General features: G+C 43.5%; 1 long non-coding RNA gene across 1 annotated transcript in view; it reads right to left on the bottom strand.

Annotated features, from left to right (window-relative positions):
* Positions 1-1,542, bottom strand: part of LOC126534429 (uncharacterized) — a 29,091-nt gene extending 27,549 nt beyond the window's left edge. Inside the window, exon 1 of the long non-coding RNA XR_011895396.1 lies at positions 1,209-1,542. This is a non-coding gene — a long non-coding RNA (uncharacterized lncRNA). The remainder of the gene's footprint in view (positions 1-1,208) is intronic.
* Between the last annotated feature and the right edge of the window lie 15,203 nt (positions 1,543-16,745).

The following is a 16,745-nucleotide window of genomic DNA, read 5'->3' as shown; positions in this document are numbered from 1 at the left end:
ACAAAACTGGCATACCGTTCAAAAAAAAATTAATCAACGAAACAGCAGCCAACACATGCGAATGCGATACGATATGGTACAGGACGCGGCATCTGACGCCACCCAGGCATTTTTTCTGTTCTTTTCCGATCAGCGAACAAAGACGATGGAGATAGGCGTTGGTGATAGTCTGATGACAGACGGAGATAAAATTCATGCAGTCTAAGGCTCATCGCAGTACATCGCACTCATCGACAGCCTGTTGCATCGATCTTAGTGTGTGGAGCAGCCTCTGCTAATTTATTTATTTATTTATTCACATTTCCTTACAGGCCCATAGAAGGGCATTGAGTAAAGGGGGCAACAGTACTTACATGACAAACATAGCGAAGTGCAGCATCCTTATACAATATTAATAGGCAACAGATTCAGGTTATCACGGAATCATTCACGATTGGAGATGGATGCAATGTGACCCGAGAGACTGTTCCAATATGCAATAGCTCTTGATAGTGGTGATGAGTTCAATACGTTCAACTTACATTTGAGGGCATTAAAAGCGCGGCGTGTTAACCCACAGTCACGTGGTATTCTTTAATATTTTGCGCACTTTTATAAAGGCAAGGCATGAGAAAAATTAAACAATGCAGTTATTTAAGCATAAATGAAATTATCTGATGTTTCTCGACATGAGCTACAACTTTTGTATAGAAGACCTTTCGCTAGAGTTAATTTTTCAAAAGTTAAATAAACAATTTTTGTTACTTACCCAACTTGTCAGATTGAAAAAGTTATCACGACGTGCTTCGTATGGTGCAGAACCGTACTGCGGGAATGCGACATGGGTAGCACCTATGTATATTTTTTTTTATACTTGGCCGAAGTTATCTGAGACACTCTGCATTATGAAAAAAAAAATATGTGTTGCAGGATTTTAACCTAGATGGAGACTGGACGAAGGCCATCACAGGCTCGAAACAAGACGTCAAGCACCTGGCTGTCCACAGGGCCCGTGAACGAGCCGAGAGGTATGGCCTCTTTGTTCTGACATCGGGCTAGCCAATGGCTGGGTAGGGACCGACCTAGCAGGCCTAGCTCCTCAAGACCCCAATAAGGTCGTTTACTGCTACTGCTTCTACTATTGCCACACAACGCAGGCAAACAAGCAGTACTTCTGTTGAAACGAAATAGTTAGCACTGTTTCACAAGCAAGAAATAAATGTAATTACCTGTGTGGCAGCTTTCGAAACTCTTAAATTTACTCCGTGAAGGTGAGGTTCTCCAAGAGCGGCAGAGAAGGCTTGATAGGCAAGCTTGATAAACTTGTTCGATGCCGACGGAAATTTGTGCTCCCTCCATCCTCCCACTAATTGAGGCTTCACACGCCTCACTCTCTCCCAATTTGCATGCGTTACCGTGGTTATGCAGAAAATTAGCGCTATGCTGCGAAGGAGCTTCATGGTGTTGAAGTTTGACTTCTTCGTCGTGTTCCCGTAAGTGCAAGAAATGCGCTAGCGCAAGGAAACGCTGCTTCGCGCTTGTCCGTTACCTCCGTTGTTCTGGTGTAACAATGGGTTGCCGTATGTCATCCTCTGAATAGGCTGGTTTTTATTGTTGCGTTCCACCTTTCGCGCACCACTGCAGCTTAGATCGCTTGCCTCATGCTTCTAATTTTCTTTGCGGTTACGTGATGCACAGAGCATGTTATTCCTGGTGCAAGTAATATTATTTTTTCGTTTTCGATCGTAGCCGACTTCTTGTGTGAGCTTTACACTCCATATAGAACAAATTTTCGGCGGGTATGGTGTTCGAGGTACCAGCGCTCTCACTTAAACCACAGAAAATAAGCAAAGTCATGACCTGTTGTTCATGAGACACTGTTTATGTATTTCACATAGAGCACACTTTATCTTAGAGGAAATGTTCAATACATTTAGAAGACCTTATAAACAGGTTAATTAAGCCACACGCATCAATTTGATGCAACACGCTTCATTCCGCCTTCTACTAATCTTAGTGGTGCTTTTTTTAGGATGTCAATGATATTGCAAAATAAATACAGTGGTCAAAGGCGTTGCAGAAGGCAGACCGTTTGTTCATCATAACAAATACGAAAGGCATCCTATTAGAGACATAAAGCGCGATTATTCTTCTGCGACTGACTTGCAACGAGAAGAATCAGTTATAGCTGCAATACGAGGTGGTCATAGTTTCCCGAGACTCCGTATATTTGAAAACATAAAAAGCGAGAAAAAGAAGACGCAGATTCATGGTTTGAGAAACGGCCAAGAGCAATACTAACAATTGAAGTTCATTGAAGCAAAATAGTATAAGTACACAAAAGGCACACAAATATACAGTAATATAAATTAAATGTATACATTTTTTTCCTCCTCATGTCTGCGGTCTTGCGGATGCGCGCCACGTTCTCAGTCAAGCGTTACTTCCGGTGCGTAATATTGTTGGCGATATTGTTTTTCATTTTTGATATGAAAAGCCTATATATTCGCAAGCCATTCGTGACTCATCCACTGGTATTTCAAATATAAAATCCAGCATAGAGTTTATTCTGTATCTACCTGAAACTTGATGCTTTCTTCGGGGTCCTGAACTTGAGTGTTTTGCTGCAGTTCACGTTTTATACAGAAATTGTAATGAATAATTATCCTAGCTTCTTTTTTTTTTATTTCGGAAGCCTGCGATGATGCCTAAAGCCTTCCTTTCCTGAGAGCAGTACTTGCAGCATTCCGGTAAACTTGGACACATTATGCAATACAGCTTCGCCTGAATGTGAGCAGTTGTGCGTGTTTGTGCACTGAATCCTTTGCAGCTGTGCAACTTTGCAACTCTCAAATGCTCTGCAGCTGTGGAACGTGACTGAGAGCGCTTTCTTTCTCACTGGCTTTACTGCTACCATTCCAGTGCACTCATCCGCGCCATAACAAGAACGCCTGAGCGATACGGTATATACATAAAGAAGGGCCGCAGTATTTTTTGATCTTGGCGACGTGCCATTCTTGCATAGGAACGAGCAGTTTTCGTCCAATTATAATGATCCCTGGGTAGCAAAAGAGCGAACAATACTGTTTTCGTTACTCAATCATGTTAGTCACGCATGCACGCTCTGGCGTCTGGTGTCCATCTTTTTGTCACAAATATCCACCGGGTCTGACAAACACTCGAAACGGTAGGGACGACCTGGTTAGGTGTCACGCTATAGATTCCGGAAGTAAGCCCCCTATAAGGAAGCTGCTGCCGCCAACTAATGAGAACCACCGAAAATGCAACTGGCCTGACAAAGTTGAAGAAATATTCATAGTTCAAGTAATGTCCTTCTTCAGGTCCAAATAGTTCATAAAATCAATGAAGAACAAGAACTGCACCTGGAATCCTATTCCGTCTAGGTAACGATGAAAGTTGCAACTGGTCTTTCAGGGAGACACATTTTTTCGGAAAAGTTGTGTAGCAAATTTTCTTGTTGTTAAAACAATAGAGTTCGCAACTCGCTAGGCGAGCGTGCTGATTGGCTAAAAGAGTGGGACCTTACAGATGCAAAACGGATCCCGTTCTTCGAGGGTGCACATTGGGGCTAAGCTAAAATGGCAGAGAAATATCCTCTTGAGTGCATTGCGGCATTTTTTCTATTCTATTGAATAGAATGGCTTGTATCAGCCTAGTGAAACATTATATTAGGCGTGATATGCTTGAGAAAGGAGCCTGCGCTCTGAGTTGCAGTAAAAACGCTTGTGAGCACAAAAAGTAGATTTGGGCCACCTCCACTGCAGCAATTTTCCACGTGGCGCCCCAAATGCACTTATTCAGATGAGGACACTTTAACATTGCGGACAAAGACCCCTTTCCAAGCACCGAGGTGCCATAATGGCCGAGCACCAGGCTGGGAGCACGCTTTTTTCTCGGTATTTCATCGGTAGGTACCTGGTGGCAGCACTTCCCTCCCACAGACGCAGCGGATGCTCTTCAACAAGGCCATCTGTGGTTGGGCAAGAGGTGCCCAGACACGACGCATGAAATCTCCATTTGGGCCCCCTTATGAGATCTGAAGCCACACAAGAAGCTGAAGACCAGGCCGGGGAACATCTCTACCCATTAGAAAGAAACGGATGGTTTCTGGCGGTTCCAGAATTTGAACTCAGTACTTCTCCTATACAAGGCACATGCTCTAGCGCTACACCACCTCGGCGGTGGATTTATGCAGTTGAAATGTTCAGTGTCGACGATCTCACACCGCATTAGCATCCAAGAACACCGAAATATTGAAAGATTGAAAGCAGCATGGAAAAACACAGTCAATGGAGCGCTTGACACAGTCGTGTTCATTTCTCTGCCCCTCAGACTGCATTTGTTTTTGCACTGTTTTAAAATTCTAATCTCTTTAGCTTTAGCCATGATAAGATTGTTTTCATTGTTGACATATTGCAGCCCCTTGCATTACGTATACAGGACAGCATGACTAGCATGGGAGTGTGTACTTGCTACAAGTAATTTCCATGTCATAATACTTCACAACAAAGAAATTTATCGTCATGGAAGGGAATAAGAAAAGCGTCTGCAGCTACAAAAGTATCCCATATTAATATTATTAAACCCTTCCCTTCAAGGAATCCGATGGGCAATTGATAGGATAGAAACTTTTCCTTGCACGTCTTAAGAGCTTTACTAAATACATTAGGAGCAAGTACCCTGGAAGTGCGAGCATCGACCAAATTGCATTTCTGTTCAAGACCACTGAAAACAGTGGGTCACGTATGCACATTCCGAACGTAGATGTTAGCACGGCTGATCCCAGTGAATAGTGCACGAATAAATCTCGGTCGACTCTCGCGCGTCCAGGGCGATTTTCTCCCCGATGGCACATTCTCCGAACAATGGATGTGCTCTGCAGGACGAACAACGGGAACCACCCGTACTTTAACCGATATAGTACAGATTCAGCATACGGAGTCTTTCGTTGTCTAAATACGGCAAGCACCTGTATTTTAACGGTTATAGAAGATTCAGCATACGGTGTGTTCTGTTTTCTGAATACGAGAAACACTGTACTTTAGGTTTTAGTACAGATCCAGACTACAGAGTCTTCCGTTTTCTAGATACAGAAGCACACGTATCTTGTATTACGGTCTCTCTTTAACAGATGTCCGTTCTACGGAAATGACCGTTCTTTATTTACGGAAGAGTGTTCGGTCACAAATTACCAGCCGATTTTATGTAAAGTAAGGCAATTTTTTTTTTTTACAGTGTATCTGTTTCGCTGGTTGTTGTGGGCTATGGTGTCTCTGACACAGATGATAGAATGAGCGGTAGAAGCAGGTGCTCGTAAAGAAAAGAAAGAAAGGAAATACTGAAATGGAATAAATTAATTTATAATAAATAAATAAATAAAAGGGGAGAAAACAGAAACAAGAAGGAGACAAAAAAAAAACGCTAGGAAACCAAACTAAGTGTTGTTGCCTGTACCTTGCAGTTGAGCATAACTAATAGATTCTAACGCTCCCTTTCAAACTTTTACGCCAATTGGTTGCAACGTTTTGAACTTATGGATAAGGCATGATTCTCTGTATTTTCTTTCTCGTTCAGAACAGAAATTTGACTGCAAGATGTAGAGATTAAGTTCATCAAAGTTAGGACCTGGTTGGTTGAAATGCTCGGCGACGCCTTTGGGAAACTTTTTAAAGGCGTCTGCGCGATGTTCGTTTAATGTGATGTTCATTGATTGGTATCAATCGTCACTTACAGCGCATACATAGACGAGGGACCAAAAAGGATGACGAAGACAAGTGCCGACTTCCAACTGATTTTTATTATGAGAAACATACATATATATAGTGGGACACGAAGACAAAAGCGCCCCCTACAATTTAAGCGTGCTTTGTAGGGGGCGCTTACGAGTAAACAAGCTAATCTCCAACAACAAAAGAGACGGCATCTCTGAACTCGTTATAAATGGAGTGCCTTACACAAGGGCATATACCAGGGGCTTCAAGTAAATCTCAGGCAAGTAATTGTGAATTTACAACGTCTATCACGTCAAACATCCCAAACTCAATCTTCATGTTTCCAACTACAGAATTAGAAATCTGCACAGTAATGAAAAAGCTAAAAAATAACAGTGCATGGGGTGGTGATGACATTAAAGTTTAACCTATAAAATCCATCAGTCACATGATTAGTCAGCCCCTACGCATATATGTAACCTGATTTTGAGTACAGGAAAATTTCCAGACAAATTAAATATTGTTAAAATCTCTGTCATACACAAGGGAGGTGATAGAAATGACGCAAATAATTATAGGCCAATTTCAGTCCCACCAATCCTCTCGAAAGTAGTTGAACAAGTTATAAAGATCAGGCTACTAAACTTCTGCAAGCGAAGCGATATCATCGCCGAGTAGCAACACGGATTCCAGAAAGAGAAATCCACTGAAATGGCGCTAATAAAAATTAAGGACAAGATAATAGACAACTTTGAGCAGAATATATATACAGTAGGTGCTTTTCTAGGCTTTAAAAAGGCATTCGACTCAATTAAGCACCCTATATTATTGTACAAGTTATATAAATACGGCATTAGAGGAACGGCTCTCACATTACTAAAGAATTACCTCTTAAATCGTCACCAGTACACAAATATTACGAATGCAAAGTCCAGCTTAGGTCAGATACATTATGGAGTTCCACAAGGATCAATCCTTTGGACGCTGTTATTTCTGCTTTATACAAATGATATAATTACCGTGCCTTCTACACCATAAATAATACTGTACGCTGATGATACCATTCTATTCATCTGCGGACAAAACCTAGAAGCCGTCCAAGTAGAAACCAATGTATGGCTGGAAAATTTGTCGACGTGGCTCCACGGTAATGAACTAGAGTTAAACACTAAAAGAACTAAGTACATTATATTCCGCGCTCGTAACAAGTGTATAAAACAACAAATACTTATCCAATTTCGCGATGAATCTATCGAACGTGCAGCAACACATCAATATCTTGGTGTCATATTTCACGAGCTTCTTGACTGGCCACCTCACATTGAAAAAGTTCGCACTGGTATATCTAGTTCCATTGGTATCATGTATAAAATAAAGAACCTTTTGCCTACCTGGCCAAAGAAAGAACTATACTACACACTGGTACATTCGCGTTTCCACTATTGCCTTCTTGTCTGGGGCACAGCACCTAAAACAAGCATAGAAAACATAAATTCATTACAAAAGAAATTTTTGCACCTAATAGATAATGCATCATACCTTAGCCACACTGCCCCATTGTTTAGAAAACATTAGCTGCTTACACTGTGGAATGTTGTAAAGAAAAAGATAGCGTTAGCTAGTTACCTACAAATGCATTGCGATCCTACGGCTTTTTTTCATCAGTATCTAACAAAAACACACACCTACAACTCCCGGCACATATGTTACAATAAGGAAAAAAATACGTACGAGCTACGGCACCCAGAAACTTAGCTACAGAATTTACAGTTATTTAAACGATCACCATCCTGCTGTAAACATTATCCAGGAAAGTAAATCATTCAAAGCTTTCAAAAATAACATCACTATGTACCGATTGTCACTGCAGGCATGACCACTCCTTTTTTTTCTGTTGTTTCTAACAGCATTTTCCTAATTGTACATAAATGTTCAATATGAAATACCTCCCGTTTCAATGTTGACCAACTACTTTGTATTTCCATCTCGTTTAGCGTTCATTTTATGCGCTGAATGTCTTGTGCTCTCGAATGGGAGCAAGAAGGGCGCAGACTCCTTGTCAGGCATCCACTTGCATTTTGGTCTGCGCCCTAGGCAACTGTACCATACGTTGTCTGAATAAACTCTTTGACTCTTTGACTCTTTGAATATCAACTAGCCCGCACCCAAACCTTGGTTCATTGATTGTCCTGTTTCACCGACACATTGTTTCTCACAGAAAGAACATTGAAGCATATAAAGCACATGCGAATTTATACATGTGCAGCTAGATTTGAGTTCGTGTGTATACCTATTTGTCGTGCTTTTAATTTTAATGTCCCTTTCAAGGTGCTTGCAAGTTTTGCACCTAGGGTGACAACATGCTCTTTTTTTGGGTGAATGATATTGGCTGACTTTTGCGTGCACTAACATGTCTTTAAAGTTCATGTTGTGGCGGTAGGTAACCCTTGGTACATCTGGGAACGCTTTTCTCAGACGCTCGTTACTTTATAATATTGGGTGGTATTTTCGTAGGATGTTGTTTTTGTTTGGGAGTGCATTAGAATATTTTGTTATAAAGGCTGGCGGTCTGTCAGATTCTGGTGTAGGCTGTTTGTTCGCTAATTCCTATTGTCTCTACAATCTTGACGTGACATCATAAACTCTATCGAGAGCAACTTGCGGATAGTTTCTTTCTGCTAGCGTTGTTTTAAGGTCATTTAGGTGGTGGATATAATCGCGGTCTTCGCTGAAGATTCTTCTTATTCGTTGTGCTTTTCCAATGAAAATTCCTTGCGTGCAGTGTCACGGGTGATGACTGTTGTAGTCTAAATATTGCTGGCTATCCGTAGGCTTCCGGCAAAGTGTGATTCTCAGTTTTCCGCTTTCTATGAGACCGTCGTGTCGAGGAAGTTGATCTCACTAAGAGAGTGGTGAGCAGTAATCTTAATACTCGGGTGCAAGCGACTGAAATAGCTAATTAAGTCGCATAACGCGCTTCTGTCATGTTCCCATAATATAAGTATGTTGTCAATGTAATGAAGATAGGTGTCAGATACCATGGCTAAAATTTTTAACGGAATGCTGAGCGTACTTATTATGAAGTGAGCCATCGTAAGTACCGACTGGCATACTAATGTGTTCAAAGCCACTGAATGTATTCTAGTTAAGACTGAATTACGGTAATGACAGTCAAAATGAAGATTCATCAATTCAATATACAATACACATTTGTGAACAGTGGTCTTGCCGCTACAATGGCATAACGACAAAGAGCAGAACAGCACGTTATTACGTCAGACTAGTAGGCTTGTAGGCCATAGACCGATAGTCTTTTAAGCCGATAGACTTGTATGCCGATAGACTTATACGCCCATTGACTTGTAGACCGATAGTCTTGTATGCCGACAAGCTTGTAGACCATCAAGGTCCCACATTATGGCTAGCCACTCACGTATAAGCCGATAGCCTGATGGAATTTTTGATTGGGTAGCCGGGCAGTTGGTATTCTAAGTCTTGCTTTGATTTCTTGGTGATGTGATGCGAAACTGTACCCAAACACGTATTTGATTCCAAAAACCAACCTATCACAAAATTTATTTTCTTCATGATTTCAAATACACCTTCTTTAAAACACTATTTGCGATGAAGGCGCGACTGTGCACTGGTTATTGTCTGCTCCCCGAATGTGCAAATTGCTTGAGGAACATGTCTCCGAACCATAGCCACGGCTGTAGGGTAATGTTTATTTTTAAACACTCGCACTGATCTGTCACACTTTGCTTGTGTTGCAGACGTTAAGGTATTTTACATATTTGAAATTTTATTGTCACTCATTATAGTGTGAAGTTCAAATTAGGAGCCCCGCGCGACACTGTATACAATATTGTATTACATGTATTTTATTATTTTATTACATTAAGATATTACATATATATAAATATATTTTGTCCCGCATGACAAAATGTACTCAGTGGCAAGCATTTTGGCTCATTATTCTACGCTATGTGGGTTGCTTTAGCCTGAATTTACTACAGCGCAAAGATCGTCAAGAAGCTTGTTTAGTGACATTTTTACACGTAAGCTTTCAGCCTTGTTTATTTAAAGCCTTTTGAAGAAATAATCCTTGACTGTTGAATCCACACCAACATTAGGCAACGATATTGTTAGTGCTTAGCGCTGACAAATTCCCACTTTTTTTAGTGTTGAACTGCAGATTTTTTTTTTGTTGAGGTGGCTGGAACTCATTACCGGAAATGATAAAATATCTCATATTTATTACGCCCCCTGCGTATTAGTGCACCCAGCTCTTCAATATATGAAACATTCAGAGGCAGAGACGGAAATTGCATATCTTGATGCATATTTTTTGTATGAGGATGTAGCCATACAGTAGCAAATGGTGTGTCCATGATTTCATATTTAAATAGAAGTGGTGACATATCGCTACATTTTGTTTGAAACGCAGCACTCATATTCATAGTGCCTCTATGAAGATATTAATTATGCGCCATTGACTCCTTGTCTGAAGATCTAATTTGCCGTAAATACCAGATTATAGGCCGTACCGGAATATACCTTGACCCTATAATACCTAATTCAAAAAGAATGAAAAAAGAAACAGTATAAACCGGTGAAAAATCACCGGCGTTTAAGACGAAGGTCGATTGTAAGCCGTAGTTATTAGAAAAAAAAGGTCAATCTATATTCTTGAATAAAGCCTACTTTTCAGCGCATTGCAACGAGGACGAAGAACGCAAAAAACAAGAGGGGGGCTCAATTCCCACCGATTGTATTTCGCACAGGAAAGACGACTTTATAGCACAATTCAAGACTCTTGATAAATGTATGCGCGTATTGCCTCATGTTTATGTACATCTACATCTACTATTTGAAGAAATTTAGGTGTCCTAGAGAAAGCTTAGGTCTTTCTACCTTCACCTTTATACCTTGATCTTGAAAGGACAATGATGGCGTACTGACACAGGCCAACATTCTTATATATATATATATATTGTAAGCACTATTAACGTATTTCGTCGTTTTCATTTGTACATACCGATCTTCATCTGCCCTGTTCTTCTACTTCTTCGGATATGAGCTGGAGCGCTGCCTATTTTGGTATAAACAGCGCTGGACAACTTGGTCGGTCTCGGTAGTATAAAGTGGTGGAAATACGTCAAGACCCCGACGTACTCTCGCTTTCCCGTCCTCCCTGGAGCTACGTACCGGTCGCCGCCTGAGCCCGGCTACCCCCACAACGATGGACACTTCCAACCCCGGCCCTTCCGGTGCCTGTAACCCTACCACACAGACGACCTCGCCTGCGGCGCCCTCTTGGACTGTGAAGAGCCCTCAGCGCGATCACCCTGTCTTTGCGGGACTCCGCGGTGATTACGTCGACGAACGGATCGACCACTACGACTGCGTGAGTTCTTGACATAAGTGGAACCGTACCAGAAATTGAGGCCTTTCGCATTCTACTTGACCGGTGTTGAAAAGACGTGGTATTTCAACCACGAATCCGACATCGCGGCTTGGTCCACGTTTAGTTTCAAGCTGGGGCAAATCTTCGCTTCATCGTCTGGCCGTGCAGAAGTCGCCAAACAGTAGCTGGGAACACGCCTCCAACTTCCACAAGAGTCTTGCACCTCGTACTAAGCGGATGTCTTGGCTCTGTGCCGCCGTGCTAACCCTAGCATGATGGAAGCCGAACGCGTTCGCCGCATATTAAAAGGCATTGGGTCTGTCACGTTTAACGCCTGAATAGTGCAAAATCCGGCTTCTGTCCAAGACACCACTTTGACGTGTCAACGCCTAGAGTAGCTGCAGTCTATGTCTTCAATATGACAGCAGCGATCCTCAGGTTCCCCATTCTCCAGATCTACGTGCTCTTATACGAACCATCATTCGCGAAGAGCTTCAAATACAAGACCTAAGGAGTCCACCTGCTGCATGCGCCGCAACCCCCACCTTTGACTGGCGCGCGGTCGTAAAGCAAGAGTTGACCGCGATGACTACACCCACGATGCATCTTCCTCCGGTAGCGCGCCCCACACCTACCTACGAAGATGTTGCTTTGCTACCCACCCCTACCGTGACCTCCGTGCCTACTGACATTTCCTATGACCATTTGGCTTCGATAGGAACCAGAGCACTTGCTGCGCCATCCTACCCTCAGTAGCGTCCACCTCGTCCGGTTTGTTTTTACTGTGGTTTACGCGGCCATGTATCTCGCTTCTGCCGCCGTCACCAGCAGGATGAAAGACCAGGCTATGTTGAGCACAAGACAGACCGCGCTCACCGACCAGACGCCTACAATCCCGGATCGTACTCGTTCCCTCAACAGTGTTCTCCGTCTCCTCCAGCTGCTCCCAATCTGCCTCATAGTTCCCGTTTGGCCAGACATCGTTCTCCTTTGCCTTACCGGCGCTCTACATCACCTATATATTGTCGACCAGCACTCGGAAAACTAACTGTTGCCGTTTTTGGAGGGGAAACTGCTTCCTATAAGTCTTCAAAAATTCCTTATGTTTGCCCGGCTAGCATGCTTTCTGTAACTGTTGAAGGTGTTCCCGCGTCAGCTCTTATCGATACCGGCGCTGCCGTTTCTGTTCTTCTTAATGATCTCTGTTCACGGCTCCAGAATGTAAAAACGCCTTATCTTGGACCTATTTTGCGTGGTGCTAATAATACATTCATTCACACCGACGGACAGTGTACTGCTCGTGTTCTCATCGACGGCATACGCCACCACATTCAGTTTATCATCCTTCCAACGTATACCCATGAACTTATACTGGGTTGGGACTTCCTACATTCTGCTTCAGCCGTCCTTTCATGTAGCGAAGAAGTTGTCCATATCACGGATACAGCGCTTGCACCTGTTACGGACTCTTCACTTTCATGCGTGAACTTGGCCATCGTTACAGACTACGTCCTGCATCCTGGTCACGAAGACGTTGTAGCCGTAAAATCCAGTCAGATCGCCTACGGAGACGCCCTAGTCGCCCCTTCATCCTGCTGTACTTCTGGCGGAATTCTCATTGTTACTTATCTCGTCCGCTTTTCACGTGGCCGCGCCCTTCTGTCTGCTTGCAACACGACCCCAGATCCTGTGATGCTGCCCAAAGGGATGACTGTGGCAACCCTCACCGACACTCAACCTATCTCTATAGTCACACCTTGCCCTTCTTCATCGCCAGCACCAACATCAGGTTTGGATGATTCTCTCCCTCCCCCAGCCGTTCTGGGTTCTGACCTAACAGCCGCGCAGTCCGAAGCCTTACTGGTGGTCTTGGCAAAGCACACAGCCTGTTTCGATAGCTGTTCCCCTGTGTTGAGCCAAACTCCTCCGGCTACACACCGCATCGAAACCGATGGTTCCGCTATAATACGACGACTCCCCTATCCTGTATCGCCGTCCGAACGAAAGGTCATTGAACAACAGGTTGCTGACAAGCTTGCGCGGAATACGGTCTTCATCTTGCCCATGGGCGTATCCCGTGGTCCTGGTAAAGAAAAAAGATGGCTCCGTTTGCTTTTGTGTCGAATATCGAGCGCTCAATAGGATCACACGCAAGGACGTATATCCGGTACGTCGAATTGACGACGCTTTGGACACACTACAAGGGGCGGAGCATTTCTCCAGCATTGATCTTCGATCAGGATATTGGTAAATTCCGATGAACGAGACAGACAAAGAAAAGACCACATTCTCTACACCAGACGGACTTAATGAATTTAACGTGATGCCTTTTGGCCTTTGTAACGCTCCTGCCACATTTGAGCGCATGTTAGAGAACGTACTTCGTGGTCTAAAATGGAAGGCCTGCCTCTCACCTCTGGACCATATTGTCATCTTTTCGTCTGACTTCAGCCAACATCTTCATCGATTAGACGAAGTTCTCAATTGCCTTGCAAATGCTGGTCCCCATATTATTACAAAAAAAATGCAAATTTGCAAGCAAGACAATAAAAGTCTTGGGCCACGTCGTCTAAAAAGATGGCATCCAGCCACACCCCAAAAAGATTAGTGCTGTTCTCCAGTTCGCTCGCTCCCTGCAACATAAAGATCTACGCAGTTTCCTCAGCTTGGCGCCATATTTTCGTCGATTTATACGCAACTTCGCTGTAAAAGCAGCTCCTCCACACAAGCTACTGGTTACCGGTGCATCTTTCACATGGACCAGCGACTGCGAGTAGGCTTTTGAAGCTCTTAAGCGGCATCTTACTTCCGGACCAGTGCTTCGCCACTTCGATAAACGAGCCCCCACCATACCCCTTACTGACGCAAGCGCACGAGTTATTGGCGCAGTACTTCTGCAGCGTAATGCAGCCTCTAAAGAGCAAGTCATAGCATACGTCAGCCGAACACTTTCTCCAGCTGAGTGGAACTACACCATTACAGAGCACGAATGCCTGTCTATCGTTTGATCGATTCGGAAGTTCCGCCCATACCTTTACGGCCGCGACTTCACCATCGTCACCGACCATCATGCTCTGTGTTGGCTGCCATCAATGAAAAACATGTCAGGATGCTTAGCACGCTGGATACTCCGCTTGCAGGAATGTGACTGTGCTATATTGTACAAGTCTGGAAAAAGTCACCATGACGCATTGTCTCGCTGCCCACTCTCGATCTCTCCCGGTAACGCGCTGTCCTCTTCCCCACCACGCCGTTCCGATGCTACGCCTGGCTCACACCAGCTCTCGATAGCGCCCCTGGACCAAGTTACGCTTTCATAATGCTCTGACTTCGTCGTGCTTCAGCGGGCTGAATCCTACTGTCGAGCTCTCATTGATCGCCTTAGTGTGTTTGCCGAACCACGCAACAGCCGCTTGCGACGCGAACTTCAACAATTCCGCCTTCAAGGTGGCGTGCTACACCGCTACGTTTACCACCCAACAGGTCACCGGTGGGTCCCAGTTTTACCTCGCTGCCTTTGCCTGCGAGTATTAGAGGCATTTCAGGACGAGATATCGGCTGGACACTTAGGCTTCCACAACACTTACGACCGCATAAAAACCCGCTGCTTCTAGCCTGGCCTATCCACAACTGTGACCAAATAGATTGCCTCTTATGCGTCATGTCAGCACCGCAACCGCTCGGCATCCCCTCCTGCCGGTTTACTACAACTTCAATATGAAATACCTCCCGTTTCAATGTTGACCAACTACTTTGTATTTCCATCTCGTTTAGCGTTCATTTTATGCGCTGAATGTCTTGTGCTCTCGAATGGGAGCAAGAAGGGCGCAGACTCCTTGTCAGGCATCCACTTGCATTTTGGTCTGCGCCCTAGGCAACTGTACCATACGTTGTCTGAATAAACTCTTTGACTCTTTGACTCTTTGAATATCAACTAGCCCGCACCCAAACCTTGGTTCATTGATTGTCCTGTTTCACCGACATATTGTTTCTCACAGAAAGAACATTGAAGCATATAAAGCACATGCGAATTTATACATGTGCAGCTAGATTTGAGTTCGTGTGTATACCTATTTGTCGTGCTTTTAATTTTAATGTCCCTTTCAAGGTGCTTGCAAGTTTTGCACCTAGGGTGACAACATGCTCTTTTTACGGGTGAATGATATTGGCTGACTTTTGCGTGCACTAACATGTCTTTAAAGTTCATGTTGTGGCGGTAGGTAACCCTTGGTACATCTGGGAACGCTTTTCTCAGACGCTCGTTACTTTATAATATTGGGTGGTATTTTCGTAGGATGTTGTTTTTGTTTGGGAGTGCATTAGAATATTTTGTTATAAAGGCTGGCGGTCTGTCAGATTCTGGTGTAGGCTGTTTGTTCGCTAATTCCTATTGTCTCTACAATCTTGACGTGACATCATAAACTCTATCGAGAGCAACTTGCGGATAGTTTCTTTCTGCTAGCGTTGTTTTAAGGTCATTTAGGTGGTGGATATAATCGCGGTCTTCGCTGAAGATTCTTCTTATTCGTTGTGCTTTTCCAATGAAAATTCCTTGCGTGCAGTGTCACGGGTGATGACTGTTGTAGTCTAAATATTGCTGGCTATCCGTAGGCTTCCGGCAAAGTGTGATTCTCAGTTTTCCGCTTTCTATGAGACCGTCGTGTCGAGGAAGTTGATCTCACTAAGAGAGTGGTGAGCAGTAATCTTAATACTCGGGTGCAAGCGACTGAAATAGCTAATTAAGTCGCATAACGCGCTTCTGTCGTGTTCCCATAATATAAGTATGTTGTCAATGTAATGAAGATAGGTGTCAGATACCATGGCTAAAATTTTTAACGGAATGCTGAGCGTACTTATTATGAAGTGAGCCATCGTAAGTACCGACTGGCATACTAATGTGTTCAAAGCCACTGAATGTATTCTAGTTAAGACTGAATTACGGTAATGACAGTCAAAATGAAGATTCATCAATTCAATATACAATACACATTTGTGAACAGTGGTCTTGCCGCTACAATGGCATAACGACAAAGAGCAGAACAGCAGGTTATTACGTCAGACTAGTAGGCTTGTAGGCCATAGACCGATAGTCTTTTAAGCCGATAGACTTGTATGCCGATAGACTTATACGCCCATTGACTTGTAGACCGATAGTCTTGTATGCCGACAAGCTTGTAGACCATCAAGGTCCCACATTATGGCTAGCCACTCACGTATAAGCCGATAGCCTGATGGAATTTTTGATTGGGTAGCCGGGCAGTTGGTATTCTAAGTCTTGCTTTGATTTCTTGGTGATGTGATGCGAAACTGTACCCAAACACGTATTTGATTCCAAAAACCAACCTATCACAAAATTTATTTTCTTCATGATTTCAAATACACCTTCTTTAAAACACTATTTGCGATGAAGGCGCGACTGTGCACTGGTTATTGTCTGCTCCCCGAATGTGCAAATTGCTTGAGGAACATGTCTCCGAACCATAGCCACGGCTGTAGGGTAATGTTTATTTTTAAACACTCGCACTGATCTGTCACACTTTGCTTGTGTTGCAGACGTTAAGGTATTTTACATATTTGAAATTTTATTGTCACTCATTATAGTGTGAAGTTCAAATTAGGAGCCCCGC

This window comes from Dermacentor andersoni, chromosome 7, assembly GCF_023375885.2.
Source record: "Dermacentor andersoni chromosome 7, qqDerAnde1_hic_scaffold, whole genome shotgun sequence".
In the NCBI taxonomy this organism is placed as follows: Eukaryota; Metazoa; Arthropoda; class Arachnida; order Ixodida; family Ixodidae; genus Dermacentor; species Dermacentor andersoni.
The sequence above is the reverse complement of the archived record's forward strand: the minus strand, read 5'-3'. Positions and strand labels throughout refer to the sequence as shown.